This window comes from Narcine bancroftii, chromosome 5 (assembly GCF_036971445.1).
Source record: "Narcine bancroftii isolate sNarBan1 chromosome 5, sNarBan1.hap1, whole genome shotgun sequence".
Classification (NCBI taxonomy): Eukaryota; Metazoa; Chordata; class Chondrichthyes; order Torpediniformes; family Narcinidae; genus Narcine; species Narcine bancroftii.
In genome coordinates this window covers 200972911-200998265 of record NC_091473.1, presented here as the reverse complement: position 1 = coordinate 200998265, position 25355 = coordinate 200972911, and the positions used below count along the sequence as shown (strand labels likewise).

General features: G+C 38.5%; 1 long non-coding RNA gene across 1 annotated transcript; it reads right to left on the bottom strand.

Moving 5' to 3' along the window:
• Positions 1–5299: 5299 nt before the first annotated feature.
• Positions 5300–25103, bottom strand: LOC138764572 (uncharacterized). The gene is made up of 3 exons (XR_011358193.1): positions 24933–25103; positions 20686–20914; positions 5300–7984 (listed from the first exon to the last, which is right to left on the bottom strand). It is a non-coding gene; the product is annotated as an uncharacterized lncRNA (long non-coding RNA).
• Between the last annotated feature and the right edge of the window lie 252 nt (positions 25104–25355).

Sequence of the window (25355 nt, the reverse complement as noted above, 5' to 3'; positions counted from 1 at the left end):
AGATGGTACCTATCGATTAGTGCAGGATTTGAGGGAGTTAAACAAAATTATTTTCACCCGTTATCCGGTTGTACCTAACTCCTATAAGTTAAAGGGTAAAATTGATCCCCATAGTAAGTGGTTTAGCGTAATTGACCTCAAAGAATGCCTTCTGGACCTGTCCATTGGCAATAGACAGTAGGGACATGTTTGCATTTGAGTGGGAGAATCCTTTTACAGGACGGAAAAATTAATACCGGTGGACGGTCCTTCCCCAGGGTTTTACAGAATCACCAAATTTGTTTGGCCAAGTTTTAGAACAGGTACTAGATGAGGCCCCTTGGAGAGAGGATTGTCAGTTAATACAATATGTTGATGATTTATTAATCACGGGAAAAACGTATGATGTGGTTAAACAATACACTGTTGAATTTTTGAATTTTCTAGGGTCTTAGAGTGAGCGAATCAAATTTACAATTTGTTCATTCTGAAGTTAAATACTTAGGTCATCTGGTTAGTCAAGGAATTAGGAAGATAAGTCCAGAGAGAACTGCAGATCCCGCCTCCAAAGAGCGCTCAAGAACTTAGGAAATTCCTTGGTTTAGTGGGATACTGTAGAATTTGGATTGAGAATTATTCTAGCCTGGTCAAATTTCTTTATGATAAACTTGCAACTCTAGGGGGCGAAACTGTTGTCTGGACAGAGGAGGAGATTAAAGATTTTACCTTGGTGAAACAGCGTCTTATTAGTGCCCCAGTTTTGGCTTCACCCGACCTAAATAAACCATTTGACCTATATACCAATGCGAAAGATGGTGTGGCCATGGGAGTATTAACACAAGAGAGGGCAGGCTTTAGACAACCAGTTGCCTTTCTGTCAAAAATTTTAGATCCTGTTTGTCATGGTTGGCCAGAATGTGTGCAAGCAATTGCAGCCACTGCTATTTTAGTCGAGGAAGGATGAAAGATTACGTTTGGTGCCCCGATGATAGTTCACACCCCTCACACAGTCCACACCATTCTCTTACAATGTGCGGAAGGTGGCTTACTGATTCTAGAATTTTAAAGTATGAAGCGATTCTCATGGATAGGGATGATTTGACACGGATTATGAACAAAGAAAAGAATCCAGCCGCCTTCTTGGTTTCTTCAGATTCTGATACTCTCCCCAATGATTTAGAGCAAGTATGTTTAGAAGTGATAGATTTACAGACAAAAATTAGAGATGATTTAAGTGATGAACCTTTACGGGAGGGTGAAAGATGGTTTATTGATGGATCTTCCTGCTGCATTGACGGCATTCGGTATAGCGGGTATAGTGTAGTGGATGGGAATGAAGGAGTTGTGATTGAAGCCAGTCGTCTTCCCGGTCATTGGTCGGCAGAATCCTGTGAATTATATGCCCTCTGTAGAGCTCTCCAGGGTTTAGAGGGAAAGGTGGGCACAATCTATACCGACTCAAAGTATGCTTTTGGTGTAGTGCACACCCTTGGAAAGATCAGGGAATGATAACTGGGAAAGGACAAAAGTTGATCCATGAAAACTTAATTGTTCAATCCTTATGTTACCTGAGGAGATAGCTGTAGTTCATGTACGGGGCCATCAAATTATTGACAGTCCTGAAGCACAGGGGAACAGACGGGCAGATGAAGCTGCCAAACAGGCTGCACTCACAGAAAAAATAGACATGCAGCTGTTATTCCCCACCCCACATGAGGTTCAAAAGACTCCTATCTTTTCACGGGAAGAGGAGGTTTATATGAAAGACCAGGGAATGCATCAAACTGCCAATGGGTTGTGGTGGACGGCAGAGGGATGCCAAGTACTGAACAAAGCCTTGGCTCGTCAGATTATTGATCAGCTCCACCAGCAGACACATTGGGGAACACAGGCACTTGTTGATGCTTTTAATTGCTCGGGAATATACACCATAACCATAGCCAAGCAAAGTACTCGGGGGTGCCCAATCTGTCAGCGAGTAAATAAGAAAGTCATGCGCCAGGTAATGCCTGGCGGTCGCGATATAGACGTACGCCCATTTCAACGAATACAAATTGACTTCACGGAATTACCTAAGATAGGGCTTTATAAATACCTCCTGGTGATGATGGATCATTTTACTCGATGGGTTGAGGCTTTCCCGAACCCTAATGATCGTGCTAGCACCGTTATCCGGATATCACTAGAGTCTGTTATTCTGCGTTATGGCATTATTCAAACCATTGACTCAGATTGAGGTAAACATTTTACCTCTCAGGTGTCCAGGGTGTGTGTAAAATCCTGGGAATAGATTGGCAGTTACATACCCCATGGCACCTCCAGTGTTCAGGCCGTGTTGAACGGATGAATCAGACCCTGAAAAATCAACTCACTCGACTTCATGAGGAAACTGGCCTCTCCTGGATTAAATGCTTACCTTTAGCTTTAATTAGAACTCGCACAGCTCCTCGTAAGGACCTTGCTGTCTCACCATATGAAATGATGTTTGGTCTTCCTTACATGGGATTCCACGTTGATACCCCTATCCCTGAGGCTAATGACCAGTACATAACTAAATATTTACAGGGACTTTCTACTTCTCTATATGACTTAAGACAGAAGTGTTTATTAGCTCAAAACCCACCCCTGGACTATCCTATTCATTCTATTAAACCTGGTGATTGGGTATATGTAAAAGTGTGGCAAGACCATAAACTAAAACTGATATGGGACAGCCCTTATTGTGTACTTCTGATTACAGACACTGCAGTGTGAACAAAAGAAAAGGGGTGGACTCACATACAACACATTAAACAAGCTAATGCAGGGACTGAAGACATTGATAATATACCCTCCACCTGGCATGCAGTCTCTCATCCTTCTGGTCTGAAAGTTACGCTACGCCTGGAAAAAGTGCTGTAATGTTATTTTTATTATTTGCTGTATTGTTTTTCTGCTGGTTCCCAATTTTTGGGAAACCACCCAATTGTACACAATGTATTAAGTCCTCCTGGAATAGGGGCAGCAGAGGTGATAGTTACTTTGAGGAATGGACAAGTTTACATTTAGAATGCAGACAGGGCACAGGTATAGAGTGTATTCATATTGGGGTACCTTATTTAGTATGGTTTAATTTAGGATCCCAACATGGACCAGGGAAACAGAACTGTCCTAGGGGAGTGGATTGGGTTTGCGCCCCAGCCTCTACAGATATTAAAAAGATGAGTGCTAAAAATATGGTACAAAGAAGATGGTGGGAAAATGATAGGCAGAACATTAGTCAGGGCTATACCTGGAGTAGGGATAAAGGGGGTATATATGCTAATGCTCACAGACAAGCTGCTACTCACAGGTTAGGTAACAATAAACGCCGCCCCACAACCCCCCAACGGCATCTTGTAATTCATCCTTTGCGTCATGAATACATTCGGAAGGCTAAAGGCCATCACTATAAGGGGGATTTCAGTTGTAAATGGCTCAAGTTGCTCCAGAATACCACAGCTATTTGGCATTTAAACCGTTTAATCAGACTCCAGGCCGTTTTGGAGATTATCACCAAACAGACAGCGACGGCCTTGGATTTATTGGCTGAAGAACGACAGATACGAGCTACAACTTATCAAAACCGCCTGGCTTACTTGTTGGCTGCTGAGGGCGGTGTTTATGGAAGATCGATTGATGACAATGGTCAGGCAGTTGAACTTTTTACTGGTGACTGGAGGTGGATACACACAGCCCTTATAGTAGTTGTACTCGTTATTTTAGCCATCACGATACTTCCCTGCCTAATGACGTGTGCAGTGTTTAATTCAACGGACCCTTCGTCAGATCACTACAACCCAAAGGATGTATGTTTCCCAAACTCCGTCTGATGATGCTGAGATTGCAGTTCATTTGCTGACTCGCTGGGAAAAAGACCAAGCTTCCAGTTGACAATTTACTAAGCATAGCTAAAGCAAAAGTGTGGATTGTGAGAGATAATAGAATATAGGAAGTAAAGTTAGTATGAATGAAATAAGGAATACTAGACTAGACTAGAGGAAGTTAAGTAAGTGCTGAGTAGGGATGAATTCCGATAAGAGTGTGAGGAAGGGTTACGCAAGTATAATAGAATAAGGGTCTTATAGTGATAGAAAGAATTAGCAAGTTCTGCAAATAGAATTAGTAAGTCCTGGGGGTTGAGATGTGTGAATAAGGACAAAAAGGCAGATTCATGAATAAAGACAATGACATGATGGAACCCAGACAGGATACCCCATGGTCTTTCAAGTTTACATAAATTGCACGTATGCAGACAGAATTACCAAATCCCAAACCAATCCAAGAGGCAGAAGAATGTTAGGGGGGTGGGGGGGAGGGTACCTCTACACTAAAATGAACTGTATAAAAGTTGGGTGAGCCCCAGTATGTGTGTGTATTCCCATGGTAAGGGGAAGCACCCAACTTTGCATTGTTATACAATAAATGTTCTTTGTTCTCAATTTTTGTCTCGAGCGAAATCTGTGAAGTTACTTCTGTTTCTCACAGGGGCAAACTGATGAGTTTCACACCTCGTTTTCCACCTAAAAGTTTGTGTTATTTGCTGGAGCAGCTGCGTGTGCGTTTATACTGATTTGCGATGCATTGCCGAATGTGGTGACAGTGTGCACTTTAACAGCATGACTCGGCCCAGGTATACGCGTTTCCCTGGCACGGTCACAGGCAAAACGGGTGCAGCTGAGTGGGGGCTTATGGGTAATGAAGACGGCCATTGAACCTGCATTTAGCCCATTGATTTTAGATTTCAGACAGGAGCTTTGAAAGTTCCATCAACCAATGACCCAGGTTCGAATCCAGTCCTGTATATTCCCACCATGATTTGTAGGTTAATTGGGTGGCACAGGTTTCATGGGGCACAGAGCCTTCAATCGTGTTCTATTGTTCATTTTTTTTAAATTTAATGTGAGTTACTAACATTGTTGAGAGAATCCATTCCACCTCCACTTACCGCTGCCTTGGAAAAGCAACCAACATATTAAAAGACTCACCCCTCCCCAAACACACTCCCTCTCCCCTCCTTCCCATGGAGAAAGATTCCCCAGTGTGAGATCACACCCCACCAGATTCAAGAAAAGTTCCTTTCCCGTGTTATCAGACTCTTGAATGATCCACACACTTATAAAATAATGCTGCTTTTACCTTGTACCCACTGATTTGTCCTTGGCACTTGCACTCCTTCACTGCGTTTAAGTGAGTGATGTTCTTTTTAAAATGTTTTTATTGATTTTAATAAAGAATTTATACAAACAAAAAGGGAACAATTCAATATGAACAATTACATAAACTAAATAAAATATTCCGTACATGACTAAGAGACAAAAATTGTAAACCAGATCCATAATTCACATTCTAAATAGTATAAACATTTTTCTATTTTCTTTAAAATATTTTATTGATGTTTACATTATACACAGTTCAACATAACAATTATATATTGCATTGTCAAATACAAGAAAAGAGAAAAACAAACTCTTCCAATCCAGAACCCGTCCCACTGAGCAAGGTTCAAAGCTGACATGTAGGAGTCAGGTGACAACAACCTGGAGATGGACAGCACAGAACCAAAGCTTCAGAACAGCCTGAATTCTTTGGTTCTAATAATGGTAATTAAACGGGCCCCACGTCTTTTGGAAGTTAATATTTGAATCTTTAATGGCATATCTAATTTTTTTTAAATTTAAACAAGACATAATATCACTGAACCATTTTGTACGTAGAGCTGGAAAATTGACTTTCCATTTCATCAAAATTGCATATCTGGCCATCAAGGAAATAAAAGATAAATTTCAGTTTTGAGTTGGGGTCAGTTAAACATCATCATCCTGAAATAATCCAAATAGAGCAATTAAAGAGCAAGGTTCTAATTTGAATTTGAGAATTACCAATAGTGTTTGAAAGACATTTTTTAAATTTTTTTCTGAACTAGGAAAAGTCCAGAACATGTGAACCAACAATTTTACATTTGTTACATAGATTATATATATTTGAATAAAAATGAGCCAATTTTACTTCAGATCTATGCACGCTATGGACCACTTTAAATTGCAACAGGATCGTGCACTAAGGAGGTTGTATTAATCAGATTCCAAATAGAGTCCCAAACCTCATCCCAAGATGAAAGATTCAAATCCTGTTCCCAATCATTCTTGATTTTAACTAACAAGGCTATTCTTAAATTATGCAAATCATTATAAATAAGAGATATTAAACTTCTATAAGAAAGTTGTAAATCAAAAACTGTATCAAGGGTGTTTACCTCAGAGATTGGACAAAATGTCTAACTTGTAAATATCTAACAAAATGAGTGTTTGGTTAGTTAAATTTTATCACCAATTGTTCAAAGGAAGCAAAATTGTTTTGATAAAGGTCTTTAAAACTGTTAATAACTAATCTGTGCCAGTCATTAAAGACAATATCATGCAAAGAAGATAGAAATAGATGGGCTGGGAAGAGAAATCTGCAATCCAAAAACCTTCTCAATTGTTCCCATATTCTAAAACTATGTCTGATTATCGGATTATCATTTAATTTATATTTTCTTTGGCTTGGCTTCACAGACGAAGATTTATGGAGGCCTAAATTGCCAACATTGAAGTATTTTTAGTAAACTTCAATTCCATTTCTACCCAATGAAAGGCATTAGATTTTCATTGTTAGATTATGAAAATGTAATAAAAGCATATATTGACACCCAATAATAAAATCTAAAATTAGGAAACGCCAATCCACCATCCCTTTTAGCTTTTTGAAGATGAGCTTTATTTAAATAAGGGCATTTTCCTTGCCATATGTAGGAAGATATGAGTGAATCAAGTGAGTCAAAAAATATTTTGGAATTAAAATTAGTAAAGATTGGAAAAGATAAAAATATTTACGTAAAATGCACATTTTAATAGAATTGATGCGACCAATGATGGAAAAAAACCAAGGCGACCATCTTGTTAGCAGTAATTTGATCTGATACAATAAAGTAGAAACATTTTCCTTAAAAAGATATTTATAACTCCTAGTAATTGTAATACTGAGATAAGTAAATCGATCCTTCACAATCTTAAAAGGAAAATTAGAGTAACTTGGTATAAAACCATTTAAAGGTAAAAGTTCACTTTTATGCAGATTCAACTTGTACCCAGGATATAGACTAATATGAGAAAACAAAGCTAATTTGCTTGGTAAAGAAACATCTGGATTAGATACAAAAATCAAACGTTCATCTGCATATAAAGAAACCTTGTGTTCAATACCGTTCCTACGAATCCCTATAAAATATCTACTTTGACAAAGAGCAATTGCTAAAGGTTCTAATACCAAGTAAAAAAGTAATGGACTTAAATAAAGGACAACCTTGACGAGTACCCCGTTGAAGATTAAATGGTTTTCACTGTTGTAAATTAGTAAGAATTGAGTCAGTAAGATGTAAATATAATAATTTAATAAAAAGGTCCAAACCTGCATTTTTCCAAAATAGCAAATAGATAATCCCATTCCACCCAATCAAAAGCCTTCTCTGCAGCTAAAGAGAGAACATTCAGGGGCAGAAATGGGAGGTACATATAAAATATTCAACAAACGATGTATATTAAAATAAGAATGATGACTTTTAATAAAACCGGTTTCATCCTCAGAAATGATTAATGATAAAATATTCTCCAATCTCTGAGCCAATACTTTAGACTAAATCAATGTTAAATAAAGAAGCACATTAAAGTGGATCCTTTCTCTTTTTCAGAATAAGAGAAATACAAGCTTCATTAAAAGATTATGGAAGATACCTTTTTTAAATGAGTCATTATGCACAGAATTTAATTGGGGTACAAGCATTTTGGAAAAGGATTTATAACATTCCACAGGGTACCCATCAAAACCTGGAGATTGACCAGATTGTAAAGACGAAATAGCAAAAAATTATTTTCTCGAGAAATAAGTGCTTCCAGACCCATACGATTACTCTGAGAAAGCGTCGGCAAATTAAGGTGATCCAGAAAATCTGAAATGGAAGTACTAGCATTATTAGATTCAGAAATATACAAACTGGAATAAAATTCTCTAAAAGAACCATTTATTTCAGAATGGTCAGTAGTGTCCATACCATCTTCCATCTGTATCTTATTAATTTGTCTCTCAGCAGCCATTACTTTCAATTGGCTGGACAAAGGTTTACCAGCCTTCTCACCATGGATGTAGAACTGACTCTTACTCTTCAAAAGTTGCTGTTCAATGGGATAAGTAGAAAGATCATCAAATTTATTTTAAGTTCAACTTGTGGCGGCACGCATCTGGACGCAGGTGAACTAGCTCCTCATGTGATGGCCACAGTAGCAGAGCAGCCACGTTAAGGAGCTGTCGAGTTCGGGGGTTTCCTTGTGGCCTCAGCCATCACACACCCTTTTCAGCTGCATCATGACATCACAGCCGTCGCCGGGATGGGTGCGTGGGCTTTCAAATAAACAGTTGAAACTGAAACTCATCTCAGCTTGTGGCTCCTTTCAATCTCGTTCCTTGTAGCTAGCACTACAATTGGTGACTCTGACGAACCCAGATGATTCTGGCCTCTACATCATGGACGCTGCAGCAGTAAATGCAGTCGCCATGAAACTACCGCCCTTCTGGACACTTCACCCATGCACATGGTTCAGGCAAGTTGAAGCACAGTTTCACCTCTAGCAGATCAACTCTGACTCGACGATGTTCTACCACATCGTTAATACCCTCAACCAGGAGATCCTCCAGAGGAGGGCAAATACCTGGCACTCAAACAGCTCCTCCTCAGCACATTCAGCCTGTCCATTCATCAGCGTGCTGCCAGGCTCATGAACCTGGACAGCCTAGGAGACAGGGTACAGTCCTCTCTTATGTACGAGATGCTCACCCTGGCAGAAGGCCATAAACCATGCCTCATGTTTGAGCAGGCCTTCCTGGAACAAATGCTGGATGATATCCAACTATTGTTGGCAGATGAGGACTTCTTGGACCCGAGCAAGGTCGTGGCCCGAGTTGCCGTACAGTGGCGCACAAAATGTGAAAACAAAGCAGCCACGAGTCAGGTGACGTACCCCAGTCCCAGTCGGCCACAACCGTGCCCCAACTGGTGCTTCTATCATCAGCAATGGGGAGCCCAGGCATGCAAATGCAGACAACCCTGCTCATTTCAGGAAAACAACCAGGCCAGCCGCCATTAATGGCTGCGACGGCTGGCCACATCAACAGCCTTCTCCATGTGACAGACAAGGCTAGCAGCTGACAGTTCCTGGTCGACAGACACCGAACTCAGCGTCATCCCGCCAACTACACTGGAGACCCACATTCGGCCCCATGCTTCGGGCAGCCAATGGTACCAACATCAGGACTTTTGGCATGTGCAACATGCCTATTCAACTGGGAAGCAAGCAATTCTGTTGGAGATTCACTCTAGCCGCAGTGGGCACGGCGATCCTTGGCACCAATTTCCTCCAAGCACACAGTCTGCTGGTGGATCTCAAAGGCAAACGTCTGGTACATGTCCGGACATTCCAGACAGTCAACCTCGAGGCCACCACTGCCCACATTCCGGGCGTAGCCACAGTCAGCGCCCCCAAAGACGAGTACGATCACATCCTCAATGAATTTCCAGCGATCCTCCGACTGCAGTTCACCTGCACCATGCCACATCAAATTCTGACCTAGGGCCCACCACCCTACGCCAAAGCCAGAAGGCTGCACCCAGACAAGCTATGGTTGGCCAAGGAAGAATTCTCCCGCATGCAGGAGTTGGGGATAGTCCGCAGATCCGACAGTCCATGGGCACCCCCACTGCACATGGTCCCCAAATCTTCAGGCAGTTGGCGGCATCGTGGAGACTACCGCCACCTGAATGACGCAAACACGCCCGACTGCTACCCAATTCCCCACATTCAGTACTTTACAGCCAACCTTCACAGCGCGAGGGTGTTTTCTAAGGTCAATCTAGCACGTTGCTACCACTAAATCCCTGTACACCCCGACGACATCAGTAAGATGGCTATCATTACCCCTTTTGGATTCTTCGAATTCCTTCGTATGCCTTTCGGCTTCAAGAATGTGGCACAAAGGAGAGGAGTCACGTGATAGAGGAGTGGCTGGTAAGAGAATACCAGCCCTCTCCAGAAAAGAAGAAATAAAGTGAAGAAAACTCAAAACTCAAGAAACACAAAACACAACAAATAAAAGATAAAGGTGTGGAGAAAAGAAAGAAAATGGCACCAAAGAAGGAAAAACCAAAAATGGGAAAGAAAGAAAGATGTTGGAAGAGAAAGGTGAAGGCCTTACCTGTATGAAGAGGCAGGGTCCCGCCATGGACAGAGGAGCCCGCTCCCCGGGGTTAGTAGAGACCCCGCAGGGTCGCGACCTCCTGACCGCGGGACTGCAAAAATGGCTCACTGAACCAAACAGAAGTGCGCAATGCGCACAACGAGGAAAAGGAAAACACTGACGGGAGGGGGGGCCCAGCTGTGGAGTGAACTTACACAGTGCGACCAGCTGAGAGATGCCCGACAGCAGGGCTCTCAGCTGGAAGAAGAGGAAAGCAACGGGAAAAGGAGTGATAAGAAAGAAAAACAGCAACAGGAAGCCCAACAGATAACTAGCCCAGAAGAAGAGGACCAACAACAAGAAGCCATGAAAAAAAACACCCAACAAACTGAGGCAAGCAGCTCAACAAGAAAGTCAGAAGAGAAACAGATACAAGGAAGAGAAATAGAAGACACAAACCCAAGAGCAGACACAGAAGAAGAAGACCAAGCTCTGCACAGAGGAATAGAAGGTAAAATAGATGGACAGTATATAGATAAGAACAAATGAGAGCATTAAAAGAATGATTGACATTAGAATTTGTGAAATGAAAAGAAAAATGACAAGTATAAAAGAAAAAGTGAGTAGAATAGAGCTGGTCATAACAAATAGGGAAAAGATTAGAAAATGTGGAAGAACGAGAAATGGCCGTAGAAATGGAAGTGAATGACTTAAGAAGAAAATTGGAAGAAAGTGACAAAAAAATTAGAGTCACAAGAGTTGTTAGCTCAGAAGATGGATATAATGGAAAAATATAGTAGGCGAAACAATATAAAGATAGTGGAACTATCTTTGACATTGGAGTACAAGGGTCAAATTGTTTTAAATTTTTTTTTACCCATACATAAGTTTTGAACACCTAAAAAAGAGGAAGGAGTTTAACACGGCAAAATCGATCCTATGGAAAAAAGGTTATAAATTTATGTTAACATATTCAGCTGTGCTTAAAATAGTTATCCCGGGGGAACAAAACAGACTGTTCTCGGATCCGGAGAAAGCACAAGAATTTGCAGAAGGCCTGCAGGACAGAAAGAGAGATGAAGAGATGTAACAAGAACGAAGAACGATAACAAACTACACATAAAGATGTAAAAATGTATAAATAAGAACTAAAGGGGAAAGAAAAGGGAAGTAAGAGAGAGGGGAAGAAAAAAAGAGGGTGAGCTTTGTTTTAATGTGAAGATAAAAGTCTTTTCTGGAGGGGGTTGGGTGGGAGAGAATAACAGTCACTGCGAAATCAGTTGACACAAATGGAGAGGGGAGTTGTGGTTGCCCGGCAAGGGACAAGGGGAAACTCGTGGGGGGGGGGGGGGGGGGGGCGATACTTGGGGTTAAGGGAATTTTAGATGTGGGAGTTTTTGAAGTATTTTATGTTTTAGAAGTGTTGTCATACATTGAGTTCAAAAAGGGAAAATTGAGAGATGAAAATGGGGAAAAGGGGGAAGGTGGTGGTGAGGAAGTGGAAATGAGGTGTAAACAGAGTATGAAATGGCCAAGTTGAAATATATGACTATAAATATTAATGGAATACAAAACCAAATTAAAAGGAAGAGGCTATTAAATTTACTGAAAAAATAAAAAATAGATATAGCATTTGTGCAGGAAACTGAAGTGAAACATAATCAATTGAGGAGAGACTCGGTAGGGGACGTAATGGCAGCATCATATAATTCAAAAGCCAGAGGTGTAGTGATATTAATCAATAAAAATGTACCAATCAAAATAGAGGAGGAAATAATAGATCCAGCAGGGAGGTATGTAATGATAAAGTGTCAGATATATTCCGAATTCTGGAATTTGGAAAATACTGCTCATCCAGCCCCCTCTCCCAACCCCCATATCATATTAACATAATCATTATCTAAAACCATCTCCAGAATTTTCTTTTCATCAATTTAATCTCTACGGCCACCCTTATCTCCATCTCTTCTTGGGGATCATTTCCCTTCTTCCATCTCCAAACTTCTAATGAAGAAGATCAAAAGTTTATGCAAGATTTTTTTTGAAGATTGTAGATACGCAGGGGAATATATTGATAGGAGGGGATTTTAACCTTAATTTGGACCCAAAGGTGGATAAAACTGGACAAAAGACTAGCAAAAAGAACAAAGTAGCCAAATCAAATGCAACTTTTGGATATATGGAGAAGGCAACACCCAAAGGAGAAGGAATACTCATATTATTTGAGTAGACATAAAACATACTCAAGGATTGAACTGTTCCTGTTGTCAACCCATATCCAAGGGAGAGTTAGGAAAACTGAATATAAAGCTAGATTGTTGAATAGAACTGGAGGTCATCCCACCAATAAGATATGGAGATTACACTCCATGCTACTTAAAAGACAGGAATTTAGAGAATTTATTGAACGCCAAATTAAAATGTACTTTGAAATAAATACGGAATCAGTGAAAGACAAATTTATATTATGGGATGCAATGAAAGCCTTCATTAGAGGGCAGATAATAAGTTATGTAACTAAGATGAAAAAAGACTACAATCGGGAAATAGAACAGTTGGAAAGGGAAATAGTGAGTACAGAAAAAGAACTAGCAACAAGGGAAGATACAACAAAAAGAAGAGAATTGGTGGACAAAAAAAAAATATGAAACATTACAAATATATAAGGTGGAGAAGAACATAATGAAAATAAAGCAGAAGTATTACGAGCGAGGAGAAAAAATGCACAAAATACTAGCCTGGCAACTTAAAACAGAACAAGCTAAAAGAACTGTAATGGCATCAAGGAAAAGGACAAATAAATTACATATAACCCAACAGAGATCAATGAAAACTTTAAGGAATTCCATGAACAATTATACCGAACTGAGAATGAAGGGAAAGAAGACAAAATAGATGAGTTTTTGACTAAAATTTAACTACGAAATTGCAAGAAGAGGAGCAAAACAAATTGATAAAACCATTTGAAATAGAAGAAATACAGGATATATTAAAAAAGCTACATAACAATAAAACGCCTGGAGAGGATGGACTCCCAATAGAATTCCATAAAACATTTAAAGACTTATTAATTCCTCCTCTCCTGGAAGTAATGAACCAGATTGGAGACAGAAGAAGGGAGTCGATTTTCAAGAAGAAATGGAGATAAGGGAGATAAGAGAGATAAAATTGTTCAAAAAATTTGGAGATGGAAGAAGGGAAATGATCCCCAAGAAGAGATGGAGATAAGGGTGGCCGTAGAGATTAAATTGATTAAAAGAAAATTCTAGAGATGGTTTTAGATAATGATTATGTTAATATGATATGGGGGTTGGGAGAGGGGGCTGGATGGGCAGTATTTTCCAGCAGTCATCAGCTACGTGTGAGTTATCTCACACCAATTTTTTTTTGGGGAGTTACCGCATTGTGCAGTTTAGACGGGAGGAGGTATTTTTAACCTCCTACCCGGTTTTTCTTTTCTTTTTTTTTGTATTATCAGATTAAAGAGTGAAGGGGTTTTTTTTGTTTAAAAAAAAATTATTTTCTCTTTTTTTTCTTTTTTTTGATTGTATTAAGAGAGGGTAAAGGGGTAAGAGTTGGGTTTTTTTTCTAACTGTTGTAAGACATGTCAAAATTTAAATTTGCTTCTCTTAATGTTCAGGGTTTGAATAATCCTATAAAGCGTAAGAAAGTACTTGCTTATTTTAAAAAATTTAAAGTAGATGTGGCCTTTTTACAGGAAACTCATTTGACAGATAAAGAACATTTGAAACTTAAGCGGGATTGGGTTGGACAAGTCTTCTATTCTTCATTTAATTCAAAGGCAAAAGGAGTTGCGGTTTTGGTACATAAGAATTTACCGTTTCAATTGCAAGACGAGGAGAAAAATGGAGGAAGACTTCTTAAGTTGAACTGTATGATTTCTAATGAAGCTTGGACTTTGATTGATGTTTATGCTCCAAATGTTGAAGACTCTGCTTTTATTACAGAAATATCTTTATTATTGGGACAAGCTAATTCCAATGTGATGATTGGGGGGGATTTAAATATGGTATTAGAACCGTTATTGGATAAGTATCCAAAGGTAATTAAGAAATCAAAGATGGCGATACATATGGCTAATATGATGAAAGATTTGAATTTAGTCGATATTTGGCGTAGATTTAATCCTACACAGAAAGACTTTTCTTTTTATTCTTCTCGACATAATTCTTTTTCAAGACTTGATTATTTTTTAATTTCGGCACATTTACAGGATAAAGTTATATCTGTGGATTATAAGGCAAGGTTAGTCTCGGATCATTCATTGTTATTATTGGAATATCAAAGTTCTCAAGTTACACAACATACTTTAAGATGGAGATTTAATACTATGTTACTACAAAAGCCAGAATTTATTGTTTATTTGAAAAAACAAATTGAGGATTTCATTGCTAATAACGTTCATTCTGTTTCTGATCAGTTTGTTTGTGGGATGCAATGAAAGCTTTTTTACGAGGTCAAATTATCAGTTATGCATCTAGATTGAAGAAAGAGAGAGTTAGAGAAACTGAGGATTTGGAGAAGAAAATAACAATCTGTGAAAAAGAATTTCAAAAGAAAGCTACTGAATTTCAAAAGATCCAATTAACTAATTTAAAGTTGAAGTATAATAAGTTACAGTCATATCGATTTGAATGTCTGTTGAATCGTTCAAAAAATAAATTTTATGAATGGGGTGAGAAAGCCCATAAAGTATTAGCTTGGCAATTAAAAAAAGAACAGTTATCTAGGATTATACCAGCTATTAGAAATAAATCGGGTATTTCTTTTAGTCAAAAAGAAATTAATGATGAATTTTGTAATTTTTATAAAAAACTTTATTTGACTGAATGTAAAGAGATAAAAGAAGATGCAATAGACTCTTTTTTGAAAAATATTAATTTACCACAGTTAACTCAAGAAGATAGACAGGAGTTAGATAAACCTTTTATGGATAATGAAATTGAAATGGCTATAAAAGATATGCCAAATGGAAAAGCGCCCGGTGGAGATGGTTTTTCTATTGAGTTCTATAAGACTTTTTATGTTGATATATCTACCTTATTTAAGAATGTAATACAACAACTTTATGATACTTTTCATTTACCTGAGTCCTGTTCTAATGCTATAATTACAGTTATACCAAAAAAAGATAAAGACCCTTTACAGGTAGCTTCTTACCGTCCTATATCATTGTTAAATGTAGATTATAAAATAGTGGCTAAAGTTATGGCTAATAGGTTAGCTCAGTATTTACCAAAGATAATACATCGTGATCAAACAGGTTTTATTAAAAATAGGTATGCTTCGGATAATATTTTACGATTAATTACTTTAATAAATAGATCTAAATCTCAGAAGAATTATCCAATGGTGTTTTCATTGGATGCAGAAAAGGCATTTGATAGAGTAGAGTGGAAGTTTTTATTTAAAGTACTTGAGAAGTTTTCGTTTGGTCCCTCATTTATTGGTATGATTAGGGCTTTGTATAATGGCCCGAAAGCTAGAGTTGTTACTAATGGTTTGCTTTCAGAATCTTTTAATTTAACAAGATCTACTAGACAAGGATGTCCATTATCACCCGTTTTGTTTGCTTTAGTTATTGAACCTTTAGCACAATTAATACGTCAGAATGAAAGTATCAAAGGTATGAGAGTTTTGAATGAAGATTATAAAATAAATTTATTTGCGGATGACGTTTTGCTGTATTTGGTGGATCCTGATGTTTCTCTGCCAGCACTTCAAGATTCTTTAGAGATTTATGGTCAATTATCTGGTTATAAGGTTAATTGGACTAAAAGTGAAATTTTATCAATTAGTAATTTATATTTTGGAATTAATGTTAAAACTGATTACCAAAACTTATATTCACTTAATTATCTTCCTTTAATGAAGAAGATGAAGGCAGATTTAGTTAAATGGAAAGATTTACCTTTGGGTTTATTAGGAAGAATTAATATTATAAAAATGAATATTTTTCCTCATATACCATATTTATTCCAATCAATTCCCTGTTGTTTACAAAAAAAGATTTTTTAAGGACTTGTATAAGGTAATTAGGGATTTTTGTGGAAAGGAAAATTCCCTAGGGTGGCGTTGAAAAAATTGATGTGGGATTTTCAATTTGGAGGGTTACGACTACCTAATTTTCAATTTTATTATGAAGCAGCTCAATTTAGATTTCTTAGCGTATTAATGGCCACACAAGAAACGCCTAGTTGGGCACAGATAGAATTGGCAGTTATTTCTGAAAAATTTTCGAATGAATTTTTATTTCGATGGAATAAAAATTTGTTACGAACTTATGATGTACCAATATTGAAACATTTAATGAATTTATGGACAAGTAAATTACATAAAATGGGATTGAAAAATAAGTGGTCGGGAAGATTACCATTATTTAATAATCAACTTGTTCCTTTCACGGTATCTAATACTATTTTGAAACAATGGGAGGAGAAAGGAATACATAATTTATCTGACTGTTTTTTAGAAGGTCATTTTTGTTCTTTTGTAGAATTGCAAAAGAGATTTGATATAAGTGGTCATTCTATATTTGTGTATTATCAGTTAAGATCTTTTGTAAAACAGGTATGTGGTCGCCAAATGAATTTATTGTCTGAAACTGATTTTGAGAAATACGTGCTCTCATTTCCAAAAAAGGGTTATATATTAGGCTTGTATCGTATTTTGTTGGAATGTGAAAGTAAAATAGATTGGGATAAAGATAAAATGAAATGGGAAAAAGATTTAAGCTTAACAATAACTGAAGAAGATTGGTCTGAAATTTGTCGTAACAGTGTTCGAAAATTGATCAATGCTAGATTGGCGATGATCAATTATAGTTTTATACATCAATTATATTTAACACCCGAAAAATTTAAAAAATTTGGTTTTAGTAAGTCAGATCTTTGTTTTCGTTGTGATCAGGTTTCTGGTACTTTTTTACAAACTGTTTGGTTGTGTGATCGGTTGCAACAATTTTGGAAAGGTATTCAATCTGTATTTAATAATCTATATAATCTTCATATTGTATTAGACCCTGATATATTTTTATTAGGGAATATGCAACCATTGATTGATTTAGAATTAGATAATTACCAGATTTCTTTTATTTATTTAGCATTGGCAGTGGCTAAGAAATATATAGCGATTACTTGGAAGAACAGAAATGTATTGTCTTTGGATAGGTGGTATTCAGAGTTGAAGTTTTGTTTGGTCATGGAAAAAATATCATTTTCTATACAAGATAGATGTCTTTTTATGAGTTAAAATAGACTCCATTTATTGATTATATACAAATTAAATAAGTTTGAATTAATTTTTTTTTCATTTCTTTTTTCTTTTTTTTAAAAACTTTTCATTTATATATATATTTTTTCTATATATATGGTTTTTTCTTTCTTTCTTTTTTTAGTTTGTTTTTATTAGTTGGCTTTTTTTTCATTTTAAGTTTTTTTTTGTTTGTTTTTTTATATATAGTTTTATATAATAAAAATTTTGTGGACTAATAATTAATACTTAATTAATATTTTTTTAATATATATATTGATTTTCTTTTTAAGATATTTTTTTAAATTTTTTTTCTCTTATTATACTAACTATTAATTCTTCACTCTTTATTGTGGGGGTGGGGAGGGGGGGTTTAGGGGTTAAAAATAGTTTATTTTCTTTTAGTCTTAGTTTTTAGTTGTCAGGGGGAGATTTTGAGATTGGTATTGTATTAATTATGTTACTTTGTATTTGTATTACTTCGTTTTGTATTTTTTTTGTATGTGAATTACTGACTTTCTTTATATGTTAAAATTAATAAATAAAGTTTCAAAAAAAAAAACCAGATTGAAGAAACACAAAACTTGCCAGATTCATGTAAAACAGCAATAATTACAGTAATACCAAAGATGGGAAAAGATCCAGTAATACCAGCATCATATAGACCAATATCTCTACTTAATTCAGATTATAAGATAATAGCAAAACTATTATCAAACAGATTGGCCGACTGTGACCAAAAATAGTAAAACAAGATCAAACTGGATTTATTAAGAAAAGATGTACAATGGACAACGTCTGTAAGTTCATTAACTTAACAAGGAAATAAGATAACAACAGTGGCTGTTGCTTTAGACACAGAGAAAGTCTTTGACAGGGTAGAATGGAATTATTTATTCAAAGTATTACAGAGGTTCAACCTACCAGAAAAATATATTAATTGGATTAAAGCTTTATATAAGGGACCACTGGCGAAGGTGACAGTAAATGGATATATATTGAACCAATTTAAATTAAGTAGGTAACTCGGCAGGGATGTCCACTATCTCCCTCACTGTTCGCTTTAGCACTAGAACCATTGGCAGAAATGATAAGAACAGAAAATAAAATAAAAGGGATAAAAAGGAGAAAGAATATAAAATCAGTTTATTTCCAGATGACATCATAGTATACTTAACAGAACCAGAAATATCAACAAAAGAACTACCTAAGAAATTGAAGGAATATGGAGATCAATGCAAATAAAAGTGAAGCGATGCCAATGAATAATGCGGATTACATAGTTTAAAAAAGAATCACCATTTAAATGGCAAACACAAGCAATCCGATACCTCGTTATTAGATTAGATAATAATTTAGGCCACCTGTACAAATTAAATTATCAGCCATTAATGAAGAAATTACAGGACAACTTAGAACATTGGAAAGAATTGCCACTAACACTGATAGGGAGGGTAAATTGAATTAAAATGAATATCTTCCCAAGGATACAATACCTATTTCAATTGTTACCAATTCCCTTAAGAGAAATTCTTCAATGAACTAAAGAGAATAATAAGGAAATTCTTATGGAAAGGGGGGAAACCGAGGATAGCGCTTGATAAATTAACAGAATGGTACAAACAAGGTGGTTTGGAGCTACCAAACTTTAAAAATTATTATAGAGCAGCACAATTTAGGTATCTATCAGATTTTTATCAAACAAGGGAAAAACCAGATTGGACCAAGATAGAGCTAGATAAAATAGGAGAGAAGGTACCAGAACATATACTTTATAAGTGGGATAAAAAACTGGTGGAATATAGAAGTTCACCAGTACTGCACCATTTACTCAATATATGGAAGAAGATTAACGTCAAAAGGAAAAAAAACAAATTACCAACTACCAAAATTATTATTGACGCAAAATCAACTAATTCCTTTCACAATAGATAATCTTTCCTTTAGAGAATGGGAGAGAAAAGGAAAAGAATAGAAAATTGTTTTTTTGGGAAATAGTTTATTATCATTTGAACAAATGAAGTACAAATATGGAATAACTCATGGTACAATGTTTGCATACTACCAACTGAAAACTTACTTAAAGGACAAATTTGGAAGCAGACTGAGATTACCAGAAGGAAGCAGCTTTGAATATGTGATTACAGACACAATGATAATTAAAAGATTTATAACAAACATGTACATCAAGCTGAAAGAGAAATAAAATGATGAAATAAGATATAAAACCAAACAAAAGTGGGAACAAGATCTAAACATAAATGAAAAATAGTAAAAGCTATGCTCCGGAACTATGAGAAATACAATAAACATGAGGTTACGCATGATACAATATAATTGGCTACACACCCCAAAAGTTAAATAAATGGGACATAACATTTTCAGATAGATGTTTTCACTGTAAGAAGGAAACGGAGTAAAGTTTAGGGAGAACATGGTCACACAGAGATTAGTGGGAGTTAATTTGTGTACATGCAATTTGGGCATGTGAGAAAGTGGAAAAGTTTTGGGAAGATCTAAATCAGGTATTAAATAACATCACGAAAAGCAACATACCAAAAAATCCAGAGATCTTTCTTCTAAGTAATGTAAGAAGTAAAGAATTAGGCCTCAAACTGGATGAAGCTCAAAAAAGATTTATTATGATAGCCTTAGCTGTAGCAAAAAAATGTATAATGTCAACTTGGAAATCAGAAGATAGCCTGAGAGTACAGCAATGGTATATGGAAATGAATAAATGTATTCCATTGGAAAAAAATAACATATAACTTAAAAAATAAAGTCACATTATTTGAACAAATTTGGGAACCGTACATGGAACACAACAGAGAGGGCCTACCACGGACCTCCACCCCCTAAAATAATAGAATGAGAAGACGACAAAATGACCTGATCCAGTATGTAAAAGTAGATGCCACAATTTTTTTGTTTATCTTCATTGTGTGATGACATTGTTTAATGGGTTTATTGTATTCAATATGTTGAACGTTTAATAGGTTTAGAGGGGAGTGGGAAGGAGGGAGGGGGGAAAAAAGGTGAGAAAATGCCGCTGTGTATATTCAAGAGAGAAATATTTGTGTATATTTTGATTAATATGGTTCATAGTGTGAAAAATGAAAAAAAAACTTTTTTTTAAAATGTGGCACAAACCTTCCAGCGCCTGATGAACGTAGTGGACAAAGACCTGGACATCGTGTTCATTTACCTCGACGACATCCTCATCGCCAGCAGGGAGCACGATGAGCACAAGGCCCACCCTGCAGGCTGTTTGCCTGCCTGGCAGAGTTTGGGCTCACTGTCAACGTGGTGAAATGCGAGTTCGGCAGGGACTCCATGCAGTTCTTTGGCCACACCATCACCGCAGACGGAGCGAGCATCTCTTTGTAAAAGGAATATCGGGAAAATTCCAAGACAAGATAACAGGAGATGATCAGATATCACTATTCCTTGATATTCACATGATTTAGTCAGTGAAATCAGTTGATTATCTATTTTTTAAAAATCTGAGAATAGGGACAATGTACATTTGGAAAAAAAACAATATTTTCTGTTGTTAGGATGTAAAAAAATCCAAACATCTGAAAAACCTAAATTTGTTTAAAAACCTTAAACCTTCAAAATAATATCAAATCATTAGTAATTAAAAAGGAAGGCTCCTTAAACTATAGATATCTACAAAACTCAGTAACATGAACACTGGAACTTATATTTGCTTATTATAAAATGTTTCCCAACCTAACTAGATGAAGCACATATCCGTTATTTCAATGCTGACCGCATTTTCCCCACGGTCCTAGAATAAATGAACCGCACAAACCTACTTTCCTAACGTCGAATAATAAACTACATACACTGTATCACTTGCAGTGTTAATAAATGAATAAGCAACACAGGCAAATACTAGAAGAGTTGGGGGTAGGGAGAGGGATGAGATTGTGGTAAATTGGAGCCAGCAACTTTGCAGATGACACAAAGATTGATGGCGTTGTGAAGAATGATCAAGGTTTTCAAAGCTTACAGGGGGAACTGGACGATGGAAAAATGGGCTGAAAAATAGCAGATGGAATTTAATGCGGACAAGTGAAAGGTGTTGCATTTTGAAATGACAAACCAAGTTAGGACATACATGGTAAATGGTAGGGCACTTTGGCGTGTGGTAAAACACAGGGATCTGAGAATATCAATGTTGCTGGGACCTTTGGAACTGATTTACAGGGGAAGGTTAAACAGGTTGGTCTATTCCCTGGACTGAAGAAGAACGAGGGGAGATTTGATAGAGGGAGACAGAATTGTGAAAGGTCTCAACAGAGTAAATACAAGAGTGCTTTTTCCTCTTCGGTGGAATGAGAACAAAGCAGAGGACACAGGTTAGGGGTGAAATGAGAAAAGTTTAGGGAGAACATGGTCACACAGAGATTAGTGGGAGTTCAGAATGAGCTGCCATCTGAAGTGATGAATGTGGGCTTATTTTAATATTTTGTTTGGGTTTATAGCTTATTTCATCATTTTTCTTCTCTTGTTGTGCATGTTCATTATAAATATTTTTATCATCAGTGGCTTATTTTAATATTTAAGAAAAATTTGGACATGTGCGTGGATGGGAGTGGAATAGAGGGATATGGTCTGGGTACAGGTCAGTGAAACTGAGATGATTATAGTTTGATACAGACTAGACAGGCCAAACACTATTTTCTGTCCTGTATGCTCGATGGTTCTAATATTATATCTACGGAACCCTAATTTATAGGAATTCTACACCTGGAATGTACAATACTGCTCCATGTAACAACAAATTTTGTGACACATGCTCATGACAATAAACCTGATTCTGACAGACACTCACTGTTCACTGCCCACCAGGCAGGAAGACTCCGCGGTCCACAGTGGATGAACAGTCAAGCCACAAGTCAGGTCACAGGCCCACATGGGAATGGCAGAGAGCAAGGAGTAGCTTGCTTGATGCAATCACCACCTTCTCACATGGCTCACGGCTCATCTGCACCGACCTGCCTTTTTCCCACATCCCTTAATTCCACTAGTCCAATCAAAGTCCAAAAATCTGGACTTCTAGGAAACTCCTGGCTGAAATCCGGACCATTTGAGAATCCGGTCTTCTCGAAAACACTCGGCTTTTGCGTGTGTTAACACCCACAGAAACCCAGCGCAACAAGTGTCCATACAGAAGTTGCGAAATGCAAGACAAAATATCGATATTGTACTTTGTATTGTATATGAAAACTCTTTCATTAATAAATTATTACATTTTACCTGTTTATTCTCCTTAAATTTGAGTTTTACAAATACTGCCTGAGAAGACTGACCTGATCCCTGAGTGGTCCAGATTTTAGGACTTTTACTATATGTAACATCAATTCAGCCTTGTCATAAATACATTTACTGTGGTCACCTTCACTGCCTGGGAAAACCAGCTCTTCCTCATCTCCATCCAAAATCTACTACCCTGAATATTGAGGTGATGTCCCCTAGTTCTAGTTTCCCCACCAATGGAAATAACTTGCCCACCTCAATCTTAGCTATGCCTTTCATAATTTTATACATTTCTAGAAGATCTGCTCTCATTCTTCAAAATCCCAGCAGTCTCTCCTCATAGGATAAACCCCTCATTTTTAGAACCAAATGGTGAACCTTGTCTGCAACACCTCCAAACCTAGTACATCTTTCCTCAGTTCTCCAGATGCGGCTTCACCAGTACCTAGTTCAATTGCAGCATAACCTCCTTGCTTTTATTCAATCCCTCGAACAATGAAGAACAACATTTACCTTTGTCATCGCCTGCAAACCAACCTTTTGCAATTCATGCACCACCACTCCCAAGTCCTTCTGCATGGTAGCTTGCTGCAATCACTTGCCATTTAAATAATAATCTGATCTTCTAATTTTTCCTTTCAAAGTGGACAACATTGTACTCCACCTGCCAGACCCTGCCCACTCACGTAACCAATCTATATCTCTCTGCACAATTGGTTTTTCCACTCAACTTACATGCCCTACACTCTGTCCCCTCTTCCAGATTGCTGATGTAGACTGTGAACAGTTGAAAACCCTGCACCAACCCCTGACTTGCCTCTGCCTCCCCTGTCCACTGAACCTGCATCCTTTCATTTGTTTATCAGTCACAGCATTCCCATCTGCAAGACAACTGTTTTGGGTCAAACCCCCCCCTGCCAGATCAGTCCCAGAACATTTCCCTGACAAGATCTGTGCGTTCCTCCATTTCAGGCCCACCTGCCCCCACCCTGCACCAGTTCCTCAGCCACAGAATCAACTTCACCATCTTTCAATTCCTTGCTGCTCCGAGACATGTCAGATCAGAAAACTCGAGGGTTTCTAACTTGCTACTGAAGTCTCCAATTTTTCTTTGGAGAACCTCATCTTCTTTATGTTGCTGACATTGTTGGTATGAACAACCATACTGATCTGTCCATATTGTAACATCCCACCTACTGTGGAAGAGAGCCCCTGGTCCATTTATCTGAAGCCATCATACCGGCACCAGGTCCTTATATGGAAGGTTTTCCAATTTCTCTCCTCACTACATCACTGTTTCAGGACATCCTGAGATGACAACTCTGCGTTTCTAATTTTGGATGCTGGAAACTCTACCTGCAAGATTTCATCTCTCTTCCTGCCAATGTCATCAGAACCACGATGAACCACCAACTCCAGATGCTCCTTCTCCCCGTCCAGGAGACTGGACCATGAACCTGCTGTGAAACATTCGTGACCCGTGCACCAAGGAGGCAACTCCCCATCCTGGATCCCACCTCACACGTTCGTGTCTGTGCCCCAGATTCCCCAGTCACTGGGGACTGGGACTGAGCGCTACTCGGCTTCACAGCAGCCCCAATGGTGGGGCCATGGACCCGGCTGATGCTGCTGTTTCCCCCTGAAAAGGGATCCCCCCACAACAGGATGCTCCAGGAGTCTGTGTGTGAGACGGGACCGGTGACAGGGGCCTCCTGCCCCTCCCCCAGTGAGCCGGCCTGACCTCTGGTGGGACCCTACCTGCCCCCTGTAACCCCTCCCCCCGTCAGTCCGACTGCTGCCACCACTCATCCGTGCGGCCGGGAGGACAGGGGCTGCAGCCAGACACACTCGCTGCCTAGTGTTGTCAGGGACCATTCTCCCTGATCCCCCCCCCCCTCCATGTGACAGGAGGCGCGGTCCCTGCCCTCACCCCCCTCCTTTCCCTTCCTTCACCCCCAGTCCTTTCCTTTCCCTCACTCTCCCCCTCCTTTCCCTTCCCTCAACCCCTCCTTTCCCTTCCCTCAACCCCTCCTTTCCCTTCCCTCACCCGTCCTTTCCCTTCCCTCACCCGTCCTTTCCCTTCCCTCACCCTCCCCCTCCTTTCCCTTCCCTCACCCCCCCTCCTTTACCTTCCCTCACCGGCCCGACTGTGGGGGGACAAGGCCCCGGCCGGACCTTGGTGCCTCTCGCCCACCCCTCCGGCGGCTGCTCTCCCGCCCGGGGCGTCTCACCTCCGAATCCAGGCCGCGGTCTCGTCCACGGAGCGACCTGTTGCTGAGGGAACGGCGCTCAGGAACGCTCGTGGGCCTTGAGACGTCACTGGCACATGACTAGCCAGGAGGAGGGAACAGTCAATCGGAGGAGCGGCAGCGTCTGGACCGTCCCTGCGCTTGCGTACATGTGCTTCCCACAGCCCTTTCCAGGAGGAATCTACTCCCCAAGAAGGGAAATTTTCATTGGAAATGGGAACAACAGGAATAAAGCAGCGAAGAATTAGGTAGATCAATAAAGAAAGAAGGGATAAAACTGGCCCGAAATGGACGGTCAGAGTT